At 44.9% G+C, this 18,726-nt stretch overlaps 1 protein-coding gene and 1 long non-coding RNA gene across 2 annotated transcripts in view; one reads left to right on the forward strand and one right to left on the reverse strand.

Annotated features, from left to right (window-relative positions):
• Nucleotides 1-11,045, reverse strand: part of TMEM33 (transmembrane protein 33) — a 51,252-nt gene extending 40,207 nt beyond the window's left edge. The window contains exon 1 of the mRNA XM_089654001.1: nt 10,893-11,045. The gene's annotated coding sequence lies outside the window, so the exon portion shown is untranslated. The remainder of the gene's footprint in view (nt 1-10,892) is intronic.
• The window catches only part of LOC149445247 (uncharacterized), a 31,004-nt gene continuing 23,313 nt past the window's right edge, over nt 11,036-18,726 (forward strand). The window contains exon 1 of the long non-coding RNA XR_016306425.1: nt 11,036-11,216. This is a non-coding gene — a long non-coding RNA (uncharacterized LOC149445247). The remainder of the gene's footprint in view (nt 11,217-18,726) is intronic.

Raw genomic sequence — 18,726 nt, forward strand, 5'->3', positions numbered from 1 at the left:
CTTAAAGCAGAGAGCCAATCGCCTCATCTGGGGAGGGATGTTTTAGGCGGGGAACTCAGGCTATGACCAAATCCCTCGCAGTTTATATCATGGTCAATAACCTTCCCTAGGTACATGTAGCAGCCTAGCCACTAGTAGATTAATATGCAGAATGATATCCTGAACGTCTAGACATCAAATATGCTATATCTTACTATTTTAGCTAGAACTATATGGCTTCCTGCTCTCCTGTAGACTTTAACTAGGGGTGCAAGATATCAGGCGACTCGCATTAAACTCAGCTATCCGAATACATGCTTTGTTTGATTGTATGTATTCCCTATTTTAAGTTATGAAAAGTGGTATTTACATGGGATATATGTTTTACTTCTCTCCTGGAATGCTTTTGAAGTCCAGTGACTGCCGGGTTTATGGCTATACGATCAGCTTCAGAGCAAGAGGTTGCTAGACACCCTGGCATCAGCTAATTGGGTTTACAACCATGAAGGATATCCAACTGTGTCCTGTGCACTCCTGAACCCAGCACACAAGGACCACGTGTCACTCAACAGAGAGGGAGGGGGGAGCTGATTTGGAGTGAGAAATGATACAAGATGGAGGGTCTTTACCAAAATAGATGTTTGCGTCCATATTTGTACGTACAATTGCTACACCCCCCTTCTAGCCAATGGTGGTAAACCAGTTCCAGGCCCGCAGATGGGTAAGCGATACCGGGAGGTATAGTGGGCAGGGGGAGGATCATGCGGGGAAGGGGGGGGGGCGGAGGCTGTTACTGTGGGCTGTGTGAAAGCAAATCGGGCAGTAGTGCTTTCACCTGACAGGTAAGCACTGCTGCTTGCCCGCAGCAGGGATAAGGGTTAAAGAAAGAAAAACTACTTGTCCAGCACCCAGAACTACATGTCCTGGGCATTGGGCGATATAAATTCAACATCTCTGAGATAGTATGTCCAAATGCAAAGACCAGGAAACAATAGTGCCTGTTCACACCAGCACAATGCGTATGCACGCTTTGTGATAAAATTATGCAGGCATTATTTTATAGCAGCAGGTTACAATGCATTGCAATGTGCTGAAACACACAGAATTAACACAGAAGAGAAAAGAAAACACAAACCAAGCAAGCTTTTTCACAATGCATTGCAGAGTGTACACATGTTGCAGGCTATGCACTGCTGTGCCATGTGGTGTGATCCTGCCATTATTTTTGCAGTTACCCTACCAAACAAAACTGTCACTGTCACTCAAACATGCAAAGTAGCAAATCACAGTACTCCAAACAGCAGCATCCTTGCTCCCTAAGGCCGCATACACACAGACATTTACGACCTGAAAAATAACAGTTCTACCATTTTTCCACACCTGTGCAGCCAAAGCTATTGATAGTTCCTCAAGTGTGGCCTCATCCAGCTATTTATTTGTATTAGCAGCTGTATGTAACGCATGCCATTCTACAGGCGTGGGAAAGTTCTGGGATATTATGGTTAAGAACATAAATGTCTGTGTGCATGATGTCTAAGAAGTGTAGTTCATGGGAACAAGTGTGCAGTGGGTCATTTTGAACCACTGGAGACTGAGGCCACTGCATTGTTTGTAGAGTGGTCAGACTCTCCAATGTGCTGCCAGGGTATTTAAAGTGGAACTTCACTCTCTAAATCAACATGGACTATTTTGAATCCTTATGTTGCTAGCATTAGAAGATATATAGGAAAGTATATCATATTGACTGGTTTTAATCTTTTTTTTTTTTTACATTTCTTCAGTTACTTACTGGTTCCCAGGCGTAGGCAAAAGAAGTCATACATCCCAGGAGTCTTCTGGAGGGGTTTTCTCAGCTATGCACACCCTCCTGCCTGCATGCCCAAGTTGAAAATAGATGGATTTCAGGAAGTAAATGCTACATGAATCATCTGCCCTTACTCAAGAAATGCTGGAGGATGTATTTTTAAGTGATTTCTCATCAAAATAAAGCATGGAGACAAGGATAGATTGGAGAGTGCTTTGATTAAATGAATTAAATAGCTCTTTTGGTTTGTGGTGCTCAGATGTGGTTCCACTTTAAATACTTATTGCAGCATATGGCAATTAAAAGAGCAGCATATTTATTACTGTATATGCAGCCTGATTGTATTATAGAAATAAACACAGAGGGTTTAATTAGGGGTCAGAGGAAAACTTTTTAATTCAGCCTCTAGTCTAGGCCAATGACCATTCAGTGTGTTCATGGGCCGTTAAAAGTTAGACCCAACAACACTGGTGGCTTAGAAAGGGGAAGGGCATCCTTAGTTAATGTTTTAATGAAACAACATAGGTCCCAGTATGTTTTGCATACACACACACACACACACATATATATATATTTGCTTTTAAAGCAAATCACAGTTGATTTATATAGATACAGTGTATGCACAGGCAGAGAGATGAAACTTGTAGTTTCTGATTAAGCAATTCATCTTTCAGATTTTGCAATTCAGCTTTCTATGTCACCCTCTCCAACCTTCTACTGGCAGTGATTCAGCATCTTCACCATTGTGCAATGAGCAGGGAGCTGACCCCGGAGGCAGCAGAGTGATTGTTCTGACTAACAGAGGTGTGAGTATGTGCTACAAGAATGGCTGGCCAAAGCAGCAGAAACCATTGCCAGGTAAAGCTGCAAAGGCCCATTAATTTTTTTGTGATTTTTTGGGTGTTCAGCGACATGCTCTTCAGGAGATCCCTTTGTGGCAGAAGGGGTGCTCTTGGCCCCCTATATACTTTCTGCATGTTTTTTCAGGCAATCAAATTGAAGTCTATGGGGTCAGAAATGCCCAAATCTGTGTGAAAAGAAGCTCCAAAACAATGGGATTTTTATTGTTGAGCATTTTGTAGCTTTGAGCTACAAAACATTTACAGTGCTCAGCATAAATGAGTACACCCCAACAGACATGTCAGAAAAACATTTACTTTCCTTTCAGAATCAGCATTTTCTATGGGACACTATACTACAAAATACTCCCACAAATGCAGCCATTGATTGCAAACAAGATTTGTTAATTTGCACACACAAAAAAGTATTTTTCCCAACAAATTCATTCAAGACCATGTTGCAAAAATGAATACATTTTAGACAACAAAATCCTAATTAACAAGAATTTAACTACAGTTGAGTTTAATTATTCATTAACAGGTGTCCAGCAGCCAGTTGATTATAAAAGGGCATTACTTAAAGAAAACCCCTTCCCATTTCACGCTCTCAGCAATGGCACCACATGGAAGAGAAATGTCACAAGGCCTGAGAAAGAAAATTTCTTTACACAAGAAAGGTGAAGGCTACAAGAAGATCAGAAATGCTGTACTTATCAGTCAGAATACTGAAGCAAAAGTGAAAAAAAATTTAACAAAGAAACCATCTCACAGAGACATCCAGGCCGTCCACAGAAGTTAACACCTCGACAGGAGCATTATCTGATGAGTAGGGTTGAAGAAAATCACCATGCAAGTTCAATGCAGTTAGCTAAGGAAATAGAAAGCCAAACTGGGGTGATTGTTACCTGTGACACAATACGGTGTATACTACAGACAAATGGCATGAATCGGTGTCGTCCACGAAGGAAGCCTCTCCTAAAGTCCATGCACAAAAAAGCCCGCCTAGAATTTGCCAGGGCCCGTGCTAAAAAAGAAGACTACTGGGACTCTCTACTCTGGAGTGATGAGACCAAGATAAATGTTTTTGGAACTGATGGCTTCAAAACTGTATAACCTCACAAAGGTGAGGAGTACAAAGAAAAATGCATGCCTACAGTGAAACATGGTGGTGGCAGTGTCTTTCTGTGGGGCTGCATGAGTGATGTTGGTGTCAGGAAGCTGCATTTTATAGATGGTACCATGGATTCACAGATGTACTGCTCTATATTGAAAGAGAAGATGTTACCATCACTCTGTGTCCTTGGTCGTCGTGCATTGTTGCATTTCTGAAGAAAAACAGAGTGAAAGTGATTCAGTGGCTAAGTATCGGTATGTTTCCTGATCTGACAAGTTGTGCATCTCTCTCCATCCAGCTTCCAGGCTCTGAAAGAGGTCGTTCTTGAAGAATAGAAAAAGATCAATGTTGCAATATGTTGCCAATTTGTTCATTCCATGCCTAGAAGACTTGGTGCTGTCCTTACAAATCATGGAGGTCATACAAAATACTAGATGTAGTAGTTTTTGTTGTGGGGTGTATTCATTTTTGCATCAACTAATATAAGTAAAACTGAAGATTTTGTAATCTCACTTATACTATTAACCTTACTTTCATGTAATGAGCTAAACAAATGTTTTATAAAACTCAGGATGTCAAAAATTTGGAAATTGTTCTTGTGTTCATTGAGATATTGATTAATATCTTACTTTTCAATAGGGGTGTGCTCATTTATGCTGAGCACTGTAGGTAAATGGGGTCTTAACGGGATCTCCTTCCTCTACAATAATTGGGGTCCCATTCTGTATCATGCTCCTTCCCAGAAAAATGTTAATTAGGGTCAGCATCAACAGGCTTTTGTCCCTTCAGAAACGGCTTCTCTTTTCATAGAATGTCATGCAAACACTATAGAATGGCCTCCTGAAGAGTGATCTGCAGTGGACTGCTGTTCAGAGGAACTTTGACAGGCAGTGATCAGACATTATGTCACCCCCTCACTGCCTATTTACCCAAAAAATAGTGGTGTTGCCCCATTCAGTTGAATGTGTTCCGTTCTATGGGCCATCATTTTTGCAGGTAGTAAGAACGCAAGTCAAACCCATGCTGCCCCTCAACCACAAGTGTAAATCAGGCATTTGTCTCTGGGAATCCAAAGACAGCTAAAGCAGTCCAACTGCATTTGCAATTAATTCTGAATGATCGCAGAAGCGCCTCAAATATGCATGCTGCCTTTGCACACTGACCCTGGTCCCTTCACACCATTGTGCTGTGCACTCCAACACACCTTAACACACTAGGACTGATTAACTAAAACTGGAGTGTGCAAAATCTGGTGCAGCTGTGCATGGTAGCCAATCAGCTTCTAAGGCTGGCCATACATTATACAATTGTCGTGAGATTTTTGGTTTAGATTTACCAAAAACCATATAATAAGAGGTCAAAACTAACAACACTTTCAATTGTATCCAATTAGGCAGGCCCTTGCATGACATAGTTGAAGGTACATCTAAAGGAAATTGGGCACAAATTGGACAGAAAATTGTATAGTGTATGGCCAGCCTAACATCTGCTTGTTCGATTAAGCTTTGACATCAAAACCTGATTGGTTTCTATGCAGAGCTGCCCCAAATTTTGCACTGTCCAGTTTTAGCAAACCAACCCTAGTGTGCATTGCTATACACTGCCAAAATTGCTGCATGCACCTTTTTTTATGTATTTTGGGGTGTTAGGCAGCACATTTAAATGAATGGGCAGCCTTAACAAAAATCATTTTAACATGTGGTACAATGTATGCGAACACAGTGCGACATTAAACAGAGCCTGAAAGGATAAGTTCACCTGTCGTAACATGTTACACCCATATTCAGGGTGTAACATGTTAGGAAAGGACTGGCCCCCGCTCCCCTGTTGTGACAACTAGTGGGGGGATCTTCTCCGCCCACTGTCACAATTAAAAAAAAAAAAAAAAACACAGGGCCACGTGGAGCCCTGCCTGCCAGGCCACTTCACTCATTCACAGTATTATGTGAATGGGAAAACTACAAGTTGTAACAGCCTATGTGGCTGTCGGCTTGTGGTTCTCAATGAACTACCACGGCGCTGCTATGAGTTGTGGTAGTTCACTGATTCTTCCTGTCAGAGTATCTGCTTGCTAGTAAGAGGTATGAGCACACAGATACACTGACAGGTCAGCAGGAGTCTTGCATGGCACGAGCAATATGCTGATTGTGGGTGCAATTCTTTCCAGGCTCCCAAAACAATAAATAGTAAATGCACATTTTACCTGCAAAAAAAATGTGCATTTATTATTTTTTTGTTAAAAGGTGAGCATATCCTTTAACCAGTTGCCCTCCGCCCAATAGCAGAAGTACTGCTACAGGGCAGCATGTATATATACACGTGATTTGCATTTCCAGGTAGGAGTAGGCTCTGCTATTGGCAGCTGGGGATGTCAATCACTGGGTCCCCAGCCAGGACTCAGTGATGGCCGGCAGGGCTGAGAGGGGAGAGATCTGTCTGTAAATCAGCACAGGTCTCTCTCCTGTCAGCATGGACATGCTGCTTTGTATCTCTCTACACAGCAGAGAGATACAAAGCAGCATGTCTCCCTAGTAAAACACAACACAGCTCACAATGTGAAACACACAGCACACAGTTAACCCTTTCATCGTACCAGATGTTAACCCCTTCTTGCCCAATGTCATTAGTAGAGTGTCAGTGCATTTTATTAGCACTGATCACTGTATTGTCACTATTGTCACTGGGGATGTCAGTCGCCATTAGTCAGTTCCTACCCAGTGTCAGAATTCACGCCTCAGTCCTGCTATAAGTTGCTGATCGCCGCCATTACTAGTATAAAAAAATAAAAATTCCAGTATATATACTGACATTTGTAGATGCTATAACTTTCACGAAAACCAATTAATATACACTTATTGGGATTCTTTTTTTTAGCAGACATGTAGCAGAATACATCTTGGCCTACATTTATGAAGAAATGTTATTTTTTTAATTTTTTTATTGGATATGTTTTATAGCAATAAGTCATAAATATTGTTTGTTTTTTCAAAATTGTTGGTCCTTTATTTATAGCACAAAAAATTAAAATGGCATAGGTGCTCAAATGCCACTGAAAGAAAGCTGTATTTTTGGGACATGACCCCGCAATTGTCAGTTAAAGTAATGCGGCGCAGTATCGCAAAAATGGCCTGGTCAGGAAGGGGGGTAAATCCTCTGGAGGGCAAGGGGTTAATAATGCAACAGACCCTTCTGTTAAACTGACAAATTAGAGCTATAGTCAAGTCAAATCAAGATAGTGTTCATATTTTATTTCATATTCTGAAGAGAACACCAACATTTATCCTACACATGGAGATTTCCCCTCTACATGGAAATACAAAACATTAACAGGTGAATCCATGCAGAACTAACCTAGAGCTAAAATATTTAAAAGAGAAACTGTCATGTGATTAATGTAAGCTTTCATTACGGGCCTCTCTTTTTGAGACGGCTGATCCCCTGGTTGTCATCCCGATGTACTGGCTTCAATATCTCAAGTCAATGACCCAGATCAGATATAAAAACGAGGAATTCAGATATTTTTCCCACACTCATTTACAGCATGTTTGTTCCGGGTCTCTGACTCACAATCAGGGATAGGGATACTGGAGGTCCTCCCGGGTCAGAAGGGGGGTCTGGTAGGGTCTGCCTGCAAGGATAGGCTCACACCTAGGTGTGCTTATGAAAAATATATACTAAACTTAAATGCCGCTGAATGCGTACAACAGCATGGAAGTGCAGCTGCATCTGCTGCCATACTGTGCTGTACAGGGGCACAGAGAGATCCCATTAACCTTTTCATCGATCAGAACTCCTCTACTTATGACAGCAGCAGAACGTGGGAAGGGGAATGTAAAAATGATATTGGCGACTGGCAAGTTTAGTGACATTGCCAGTGCTCTTCATGTATTAGAAAAAATGGGGCTGTGCACTGAAAGATAAAAAAGGTGTACCTGCATGAAAAGGTAAAGGAGGGGACCACTGGGACATGCATATATTTACACAGAGCCATGCCACCAAGGAGGCCACTTGAGGCAGTTGACTCCGGGGGTACTCATGTAGGCTTGGTAATAGGTGGCACTGAGGCCAGAGAGACTACATTGAATACTGCATCTATGGTACAGCTCAGTAATACCAAGCCTAGCAAAACCACATTATACCTGCCTGGCTGCCGCACCTGTCACATTAGCAGACGCTGAGGTTCTTCAATGAGGTGGAGCCCAGCTCCAGTAAAACTAAAACTCCTCCCTTGTTGTGAAGCTGTGTCCTACTTGTTTGTCTAGGGCAGGGGTGCTCAACCCGTGGCCCTTGACCTCAAACTGAATGCAGGAGTTTTGGTGTGCTTTCAGAAAGTGTACCACACCTGCAAGGTTTGGGGGTGCAGTAAAACCCGATAGTTAAGACATTTTTACCGAAACCCCCCAACCACTGTTGTGGCGTCCCATGCTCCAGGGGACCTGTGTGGCCTCCCTGTCACATTTTAACTCTTGGACAGGAGAGGAGGCATATATTGGAACCAATTCTCTCCATTTTCCTCCTGCAACTGCTGAATGCTGGCTTCCCCTCTCCCTCCTGCTGGCATTCAGCGCTGCATGAGGAATCATTATGTTATTCATAATAAAAAAACCTTGAAATTATGAACCATTTTATTGTGGCCCACAACCGGTTACCAGATAAATAAAGTGGCCCTCGCTCTTCAAAAAGGTTGAGCACCCCTGGTCTAGGGGATGGCAAAACCATTTTACTTACCTGATCCCTATGCACTGGTGGTGGATTATCCCCCAGCATCCTCACGTCTAGTGCATGGCTATGGGCTCTGCATTGGTCCTGATTACATTAAAGGACTTTAAACTGCTGGAAGAGCTGGAGGAGAAGACGCTGTGGAGACTCATCTAGCAACGCAGAGGATCAGGTATTTAAGAATACTTTACCAAATGTCCTAGACCAGGGGGCTCCAAATTTACTTTTCAGCACAAGTGCCACATCATATGTTTTACAAATATTTACAGGATGAAAAAAAAATCCCCAGCAGAGTTCCCCCTTACTTCACTTTCATTAGTGTCCTCATTAAAGATTCCCGTTACATTGGGGGGGTGGAAGAGGAGACTTTGCTGACCTCAATCCTCCAGCTGTGCACATTAAGTATCTTCACCTGGTATGCCTTCCAGGTTCACGGACTTTGGCCATTTGAATGGCCGGGCTGTGATGAAATCACTCCCACACGTGTGAAAGCCACAGCTGCGCTCTCCAATCCATGGCATACTGTGTGGTTGTGAATGCAGTGTCACTGCGCATGCGATGCAAATATTTCCCAAAGTGTATGTTTAGGATATATTCAGTGTACCATCACATAAGCTTGATTGGAAGCATATCTGTAGGTACACATGCACTCACAGGGTTAACTACCACTTTAAGCCCTGGTTCACATATATGCGGCCGTGCGGGCCGCGTTTTGCGCGGGCACGAGAGCCCATTCATTTGAATGGACTCCCATGCCCTGTGAATGCAGAGAAGCCGTCCCTGCACTTCTTCTGAAAATGCAGCCCGCACAGGAACTTCAGTTCCCAGTGCGGTTACGTTTTGCAGTGTGGGCGGCATGCCATTAGAACTAATGGCACCCGCCCGCGGGTCCACATTCCTCTGTGCGGGTGGTGCGGCTGCACTGATTTTCGTGCGGATTTGCAGCGGCACCACCCGCACAGATGTGAACCTAGCTCAAGTGATTGCGATTTCCCTATGCTGTCGAAAGACAAACGCTCTTTTAAAATAACAAAATGTAAAAAGCAATGCATGGTGCAGGTGTGAATGGGGCCTAACAGTGCAGATTTAGCCCTGGTTTACATTAAATGCAAGTTTCAAATTTATGATTTCAGAGCTGCAGATCAGTGCGATCTGTACCTCCAATTTCACTGTGGCTTGCAAGTCCATTTAACAGAAGTCAATGCAAGTCGCAATGAAATTGCAAAAAAGGAGCGCAGGAATTATTTTTAAATCGGGCTACTTCAAATCGCACTGATTAAGACAGTGCCATAGGAATACATTGTATTCGACTTCAAGTGCGATTTGTAAATCACATGTTGCACAAGTGTGAACCAGGGCTTAGTGTCGCTGAGTACAGCTGTGTGTCAGTGGCCTGGTAGTAAACTCTGCTCTGTGACACGGAAAGTGGTAGTAAACTTGTACCTACAGGTAGCCCTATAAGAAGTCTTATCTGTGGATATTGTGAATATCTCCTACATGTGGTGTTTAGAGTTTCACTGTTGCCGGCACATGTGCTCTGAAGAGACCGCATACCTGTGCCATCCCTTCTCCGTGCCACAAACTGTGCGGGAGTGATGTAATCGCAACTCAACCAATCCGAAGGACTGGAGCCAGAGAACCTGGAAGGAAGGCGAGGGGGAAGATGGAGACTCCGTCAGTGGTGACAGCGTGCCACTGGAGGGCTTTGTTCAAAGGTCAGTATTTCATACTGTGCTAGTACGGGAGGCATACTATCACAGCATGCCATCGCCTTGCGGGGGAGTTTTATTTTTTGAAGGGCTGCGATTTATCGCTTTAACAGCACTGGGTGCATGCGCACACACACTTATGGCACCCCCCCCCCCCAATGTGGCCATCTTTGCAGTGTGGGAAGCAGCAATAATGGCCGCCTCAGGTGGCATCCACCTCCAGCACAGCCCTGTGTATACATATACACCCATACAGAGGCGACGCTGGGACCTGGCACTGTGATTTGTCTCAGGTTATGCTGGGATCTGTAGTTCCCTCTCCCACTATAGTCTATGCTGGGACTTGTAGTTCGAGAAGGGCTCCAATGATATCTGATACTGCAGTCAAACACAGCCAGGCCTCTGGCATTTTCCAAAGGAGCTCCACAATGACTGCCCACATACTTCCCTATAGGAGGACGGATCCCTAAGATGCGTTGGTGACCATCAGATCACATACAGAGAATGACGTTGTACTGAGATATGGAGATAAGACAGGTGTCAGGGAGTTCATCCTTCTCCTCAGAAGCCAACCCCCCGGGACTGACAATGCAGTACCATAGACCTCCATTCATTCTGGATGAGGCCTGCTACACGTCCCTAGCAACGAAGCCTTGGTTACCGGCTCCTATAGGGGTCCTCCCCCTCATACACACAGTACACCACCCCCGCCACGCTACCGGCCTCACCTCGCCCTGCTCCCTGCACCGGACCGGCACTTCTTCCGGCGGCGACCACGGCCAGCTACAGCCTGACGTCACTCGCCACTTCCACCAATGTTCTCCCAAGGAACGGAGAACGGGGCGTGGCTAGGAAGCGCCGGTATGACAAGAAGGCGAGGTGTGCCCTGCGTACGTCACGTTGATGGACAGCGGAAATTGTGCAATGGCGGAGGAGGGGGAGGGGGCCGTTCTGGAATATTCTGTGTGGTGAGGAGGGAGCTCGGAGGATGGCTGGTGCCCTGTGATGATGAGTGAGGAGAAGTAAATAGAGAGCAGGTCTTCTCCTGCACGGTGTGATGTCCTTTGGTCTCTCATTCGTGAGGTGCACATCTGTGCAGCTTGCTGTTGATGCGTTTTTCTGGCACATTTTGCATTGTGTTTTTGAACACATTTTGGACGCTTTTAAGGCCCGTTTTCACATGGGCGTTCTGTATGTCCGATTTTCATTTCTCTGATGGAAAACTGACACCCATTATTTCTATGGACTAGCCGATGTAAATGGATGATGATCTGTTTACATCTGTTAACCACTTGCCTACCGGGCACTTATACCCCCTTCTTCACCAGGCCAGCTTTCACCGCTGTTGCACTTTGATTGACAATTGTGCGGTCATGCAAGATTGTACCCATATGAAAATTTTATCATTTTATTCTCACAAATAGAGCTTTCTTTTGGTGGTATTTAATCGCCACTGGGCACTTTTTGCACTATAAACAAAAAAATGTAAAAAAAAAAAAAAAAGTTTCTTTGTTTCTATTATAAAATTTTTCAAACTGGTATTTTTTCTCCTTGACTGATGTGCATGGATGAGGCAGCACTGATGGGCACTGATAGGCAGCACTAATGAGATGTCACGGATAGGCGGCACTGATAAACAGCACTGATAGGTGGCACTGCTGGGCACTGACTGGCGGCACTGCTAGGCATTGCTGCAACTGCTGGGCTGCACTTCTGGGCACAGGTGGGTGCACTGCTGAGCACAGGTGGGTGCACTGCTGGGCACAGGTGGGTGAAACTGGTGGGTGGCACTGCTGGGCACTGATCATCAGGGCACTGAGCATCAGTGCCCTGATGATCGGTGCCGATCCCTGCTCTGACAACTGCTGGTTAACGGCAGTACATTCCTCGCGCTCTGACAGCGTGAGGAAAGTGCAGCCGAGAACCGGCAATTGCATTTCCCGGTGATCAGCGTGTCATTGGACACGGCTGATCACGTGGTAAAAGGCCGATGTGATTGGCCTTTTACCACATCCCGTGATCAGCTGTGTCCGTAGGACATGGCAATCACGGAGATCGCCGGGTGCACGCCCCCGGAGGTGCGCAGGAGAGTGCGTTCTGGGAGGACGTCATATGACGCCTTTCCAGAACTGGCTGGCCGCAGTGTAGCCATCATTCAGCTATCTATGGTTGGCAAGTAGTTAAACCCTATTTTTCTTCCGTTAAAAAAAAAAATGGAACAGATGCAAATTGATCCATTTTTTCTTGGAAAAACATGACTGAACTGATGAAAAAGACAATGCCATGTGAAAGGAGCCTTAAGGCGTTTTGTGGAGGTTTTTCTGACTAGTAGGAAAGTATGACGGTTCTGTTCTTGTAGTGTGACTTTGATGCGACTTTACACTCTCTGGCACCCAAGTAGCATCAAAGTAATGCAGGAACCTTTATGTGTCCAAAGCTGCATGTTAGGGTTAAGGGCAGCCCTGACCCTAACATTTCATCCTAGCCCTAACCCTAACATGCGACTTTGGACACAAAGATTCCTGCACTACTTTGATGCTACTTGAGTGCCAGAGAGTGTAAAGTCGCACTACATGTAAAGAACTGTCATACTTTGCTATTAGCCAAAAAAACCCCGCAAAACATTAAAAACTTTTATCAGTTTCACACTCTCCCTTCTACCTTCCATGCCTCCAACCAGCAGTTACCTATAGAAACCTCCATCACCTCAGCCTTTCCCTTCTTCACTCTGCTACTGAGTGCCTTTATAAAATTGCACCCCTGGCCACATCTGCCTACAACAACGTACTATCATCTTCCCTGAACGCATTTGCTCTCCTCTCTACACGCAGAACCAGGCTGTTCCTGTCACAACCCTGGCAAACAGATGACACCAGAAGTCTCAAAACTCACAGCCATGCTCTTGAGCAAGCGTGCCGTAAAACTAAATCCCTGCAAGGCTTCACACTCTACAAATCCACCCTTCTCAAATACAACTCCACCCTCCATGCTGCTAAACAAACATACTACAACACTTTCATACAAACCCTCTCATCCAATCCAGGAAATTGCCCAGGAAATTGGCAGTCATTTCAAGAACAAGATCAACACAATTCGTGATGAGATCAGTGTCAAGCCTCCTCCTCCAACCAATAAACCAGACCCAACACCACACTCAATACTCTCCTTCTTCGACCCTGTTACCACCAAGGAAGTTGCCAAGCTCCTTTCCAAGACTTACCTCACCACCTGTCCCTTCATGATTATTGCTGCCTCCTTCCTGCTATATCCTAAACTCTCAAACTCTCGGTTCACACCTGTGAGGGCGGTGCCGCTGTGGGACCCGCACAAATGCCTGCAGCCGTACTACCCACACAAAGGAATATGGGACCTGCGGGCGGGTGCCATTAATTCTAATGGCACGCCACCCACACTGGAAATCGCAACCGTACTGGGAACCTCGGTTCCTGTGCGGACTGCGATTTCCAAAGTAGTGCAGGGACTTCTTCCCTTTGTGTCCCAGGGCACAACCACGCAGATGTGAACCAGGGCTAAGCCACATCTTCAACCTCTACTGACACCATTGCCTCCCCGCTCAAACATGGTTACCCCCATACTTAAAAAAACCCTTGCTGGACCCCACCTGTTTGAATAACTTAAGACCAATCTCCCTGCTCCCGTTTGCCTCTAGGCTTCTTGAGTGCCTTGTTCACAACCGTATGAATTGCTACCTCACCGACAACAACCTTCTCCATCCTCTACAGTCTGGCTTCCACCCACAACATTCCATTGCAACTGCCCTACTAAAACTTACTAACGACCTACTAACTGCTAAAATCAATGGCCATTACTCCATACTTATACTCCTAGACCTCACGCTGCCTTTGACACCGTCGTCCACACACTCCTACTCAGTAAGCTCCACTCCCTTGGCCTCTAACTCTGCTCTCTCCTGGTTCTCCTTTTACCTTTCTCAGCGCACGTTCAGCGTCACATACAACAACTCCTCCGCTACTCTTTCTGTTGGGGTACCCCAAGGCTCTGTCCTTGGGCCCCTCCTTTTCTCTCTCTACACCTCCACCAGGGCCAATTGATAACCTCCCATGGCTTCCAATACCACCTCCATGCTGACGACACCCAGATCTATCTCTCCACTCCCCAGCTCACCCCCTCAGTCTCATGTATCACAAATCTACTGTGCGCCATATCAGTATATTATTATTATACAGTATTTACAGTGGGGCAAAAAAGTATGTAGTCAGCCACCAATTGTGCAAGTTCTCCCACTTAAAAAGATGAGAGAGGCCTGTAATTGGCATCATAGGTAGACCTCAACTATTAGAGACAAAATGAGAAAAAAAATCCAGACAATCACATTGGCTGATTTGTAAAGAATTTATTTGCAAATTATGGTGGAAAATAAGTATTTGGTCACCTACAAACAAGCAAGATTTCTGGCTCTCACAGACCTGTACCTTCTTTTTTAAGAGGCTCCCCTGTCCTACACTCATTACCTGTATCAATGGCACCTGTTTGAACTTATCAGTATAAAAGACACCTGTCCACAACCTCAAACAATCACACTCCAAACTCCACTATGTTGAAGACCAAAGAGCTGTCGAAGGACACCAGAAACAAAATTGTAGACCTGCACCAAGCTGGGAAGACTGAATCTGCAATAGGCAAGCAGCTTGGTGTGAACAAATCAACTGTGGGAGCAGTAATTAGAAAATGGAAGACATACAAGACCACTGATAATCTCCCTCGATCTGGGGCTCCACGCAAGATCTCACCCCATGGGGTCAAAATGATCACAAGAACGGTGAGCAAAAATCCCAGGACCACACGGGGGGACCTAGTGAATGACCTGCAGAGAGCTGAGACCAACGTAACAAAGGCTACCATCAGTAACACACTATGCTGCCAGGGACTCAGATCCTGCAGTGCCAGACGTGTCCCCCTGCTTAAGCCAGTACATGTCCGGGCCCATCTGAAGTTTGCTAGAGAGCATTTGGATGATCCAGAAGAGGATTGGGAGAATGTCATATGGTCAGATGAAACCAAAATAGAACTGTTTGGTAGAAACACAACTCGTCGTGTTTGGAGGAGAGAGAATGCTGAGTTGCATCCAAAGAACACCATACCTACTGTGAAGCATGGGGGTGGCAACATCATGCTTTGGGGCTGTTTCTCCGCAAAGGGACCAGGACGACTGATCCATGTACAGGACAGAATGAATGGGGCTATGTATCGTGAGATTTTGAGTGCAAACCTCCTTCCATCAGCAAGGGCATTGAAGATGAAACGTGGCTGGGTCTTCCAACATGACAATGATCCCAAACATACCGCCCGGGCAACGAAGGAGTGGCTTCGTAAGAAGCATTTCAAGGTCCTGGAGTGGCCTAGCCACTCTCCAGATCTCAACCCCATAGAAAACCTTTGGAGGGAGTTGAAAGTCAGTGTTGCCCAGCGACAGCCCCAAAACATCACTGCTCTAGAGGAGATCTGCATGGTGGAATGGGTCAACAAACCAGCAACAGTGTGTGCCAACTTTGTGAAGACTTACAGGAAACGTTTGACCTCTGTCATTGCCAACAAAGGATATATAACAAAGTATTGAGATGAACTTTTGATATTGACCAAATACTTATTTTCCACCTTAATTTGCAAATAAATTCTTTCCAAATCAGCCAATGTGATTGTCTGGATTTTTTTTCTCATTTTGTCTCACATAGTTGAGGTCTACCTATGATGCTAATTACAGGCCTCTCTCATCTTTTTAAGTGGGAGAACTTGCACAATTGGTGGCTGACTAAATACTTTTTTGCCCCACTGTATATGGCGCCAACAGTTTGCTCAGCGCTGTACATTATAATGGGAGACAGTACACGAGACAGCACAGTGACAATACAATACAAAACACGAGGGGTTCAAGGGCCCTGCTCCTTGGAGCTTACACTCTAGAAGGGAGGGGGGAGTGGTACAGGAGAAAATAGCTGTGGGGGATGGAGTGGTGGCAAGAGTGGAGGAGATGGGCAATTAGGTGAGGGCGGGGTAGGCTTCTCTGAAGGTTTTCAGGGTGCGCCTAAAGGTGAGGAGGGTAGGTGACAGTCTGATGGATTGGGGTAGTGAGTTCCAGAGGATGGAGAAAGCCCTGGAGACGGGCATGGGAGGAGGAGACCAGGGAACTAGAGAGTAGGAGGTCTTGTGAGGAGCGGAGAGTGCATTTTGGGTGGTAGATGAATATCAGGTCGGTGATGTAGTTTGGGGCAGTGTTGTGAACAGCTTTGTACGTCAATGCTAATAATTTGAATTGTATGCGTTGGGCAATAGGAAGCCAGTGGAGGGATTTGCAGAGGGGTGTGGCAAATACGGAGCGGTTAGTAAGGTGGATGAGTCTAGCCACAGAATTCAGGATAGACTAAAGCGGGGATACCCTGTGTTGAGGTAGGCCAGCGAGGAGGGAGTTACAGTGGTCAAGTAGTGATATAATGAGGGAGTGAATTAGTTGCTTTGTAGTTTCTATATAGATGTCACACCACTACCTTAAAGTCAATCTTTCTAAAACCGAGCTTGTAATATTTCCTACTCGCCGATCCCCCACTCATGACTTTTTACATTAAGATCAACAGCACAACCATTGGTCCTTCTCCTCATGCTAGGGAGCTAGGTGTAATCCTAGACTCTGACCTATCTTTTAGGCCCCACATCCAATCACTGGCTAAATCCTGCCACCTCAATTTCCTAAATCTGCCTCTTCTTAAATAATGACACCACAAATCAACTTATCCTTGCCTTGGTTATATCCTGCCTTGATTACTGTAACTCCCTCCTCACTGGCCTACCGTTACACAGGCTATCCCCCATTCAGTCTATTATGAATACTGCTGCTAGACTTATACACCTTACCAAAAGTTCAGTGACTGCTGCCCCTCTCTGCCAGTCCCTTCACTGGCTTCCACTAATCCAATGTATAAAATATAGGGTCTCTCCAAATGAATAGTGGTGCACACAGGACACCGACCAAGGATCGGCCGCAGAAGAAGGGCTACATCTGCCAACTGCCATCTGTTGCTGAGATTTCCTTTGGAAGAATATTTTGTCTCTCAGAAACACTGAGGCAATACATTGATGAGAACCTGAAAAAATGGTTTATTCGTCCCTTATCTTCTCCAGCTGGGGCTGGAATCTTCTTTGTGGAGAAGAAAGACCATACACTGAGGTCATGTGTGGATTATAGAGAAGCCAAAGTCTTCACCAAGCTGGACCCACGAAGTATCTACAACCTTGTTCGCATCCGTGAGGGAGACGAATAGAAGACATCTTTCCAGACTTGCTTCGGGCACTTTGAATATCTCGTCATGCTATTCGGATTATGCAATGCCCCAGCCACTTTTCAACATTTTGTAAATTACATTTTTAGAAAATTTCTGGATAATTTTCTAATCGTCTACTTGGGCGATATTCTCATCTTCTCTGCCACTCTGGAGCTGCACAGGAGCAGAGAAGTGCGAGTTCAAAAAAGCATCCATACAATTTTTGGGCCTGATCATCTGATGGAATAGCTATGGACTTGTAGAAGGTATCCGTTATTCTTGAATGGCCAGCGCCCTCTGACAAGAAGGGTATCCAGAGGTTCATGGGGTTTGCCAACTTTTATAGGAGGTTTATTAACCCCTTGACACCGACGTCACACAAATATGCGGCCTCACGGAACTGGGCTTTTTTCCGTGGGGCTGCATATTTGCGTACCTGTCTTTGTGCTGGGAGCGTGCCGAACTGCGCGTTCCTAGCACAAAGATCGCAGTGTCACTGAGAGCCCGGGACTCCCGATTCTGGGTCACGTGATCGCTGTGATAGCCTCTGATTGGCTATCACAGTGATCAGTCACTGTGCAGCCCGGCCCCCTTGTTTTTTCTCTCGCTATGAATGGAGGAGAGAGATACATTGTATCTCTCTAACTCCTGGCATAGAGAAGAAAAAAATGTAAAAAACAAAAAAAAGATAAATAAATATTAAAAAATAAAGAAGAAAGGTTTGATCTAGTTCAGTGCCAGGGTTATTGTTTGGGTCAGGGTCAAAGGTCAGGATAAAAAAAAAATATTGGTGTCAATGTCAGTGTGTTTTAGGTAAAAAAAAAAAAAAAAAAGACAAAATGCAAAATGTGCACTATTGTTTCTGAGCTGTACTATGGGTACAAACAACAAATAACATACACATACAGTTGCGAGAAAAAGTATGTGAACCCCTTGGGATTACGTGGAGTTTTGCATGAATTGGGCATAAAATGTGCTCGGAACATCATCTAAGTCACAACAATAGAACAACACAGTCTGCTGAACATAATACTACACAATCGTTAGATGTTGCCATGGTTTAATTGCACATAACATGTAAACATTCACAGTGCAGGGAGGAAAAAGTATGTGAACCTTTGGACTTAATAACTGGTTGACCCTCCTTTGGCAGCAATAACCTCAACCAAACATTTCCTGTAGTTGCAGATCAGACCTGCACAATGATCTGGAGTAATTTTGGACCACTCCTCTTCACAAAACTGTTTCAGTGTAGCAATATTCTTGG

The sequence above is a fragment of the Staurois parvus genome, unplaced genomic scaffold, assembly GCF_062004578.1.
Source record: "Staurois parvus isolate SC_StPar_1 unplaced genomic scaffold, SC_StPar_1.0 ptg000734l, whole genome shotgun sequence".
Lineage (NCBI taxonomy): Eukaryota > Metazoa > Chordata > Amphibia > Anura > Ranidae > Staurois > Staurois parvus.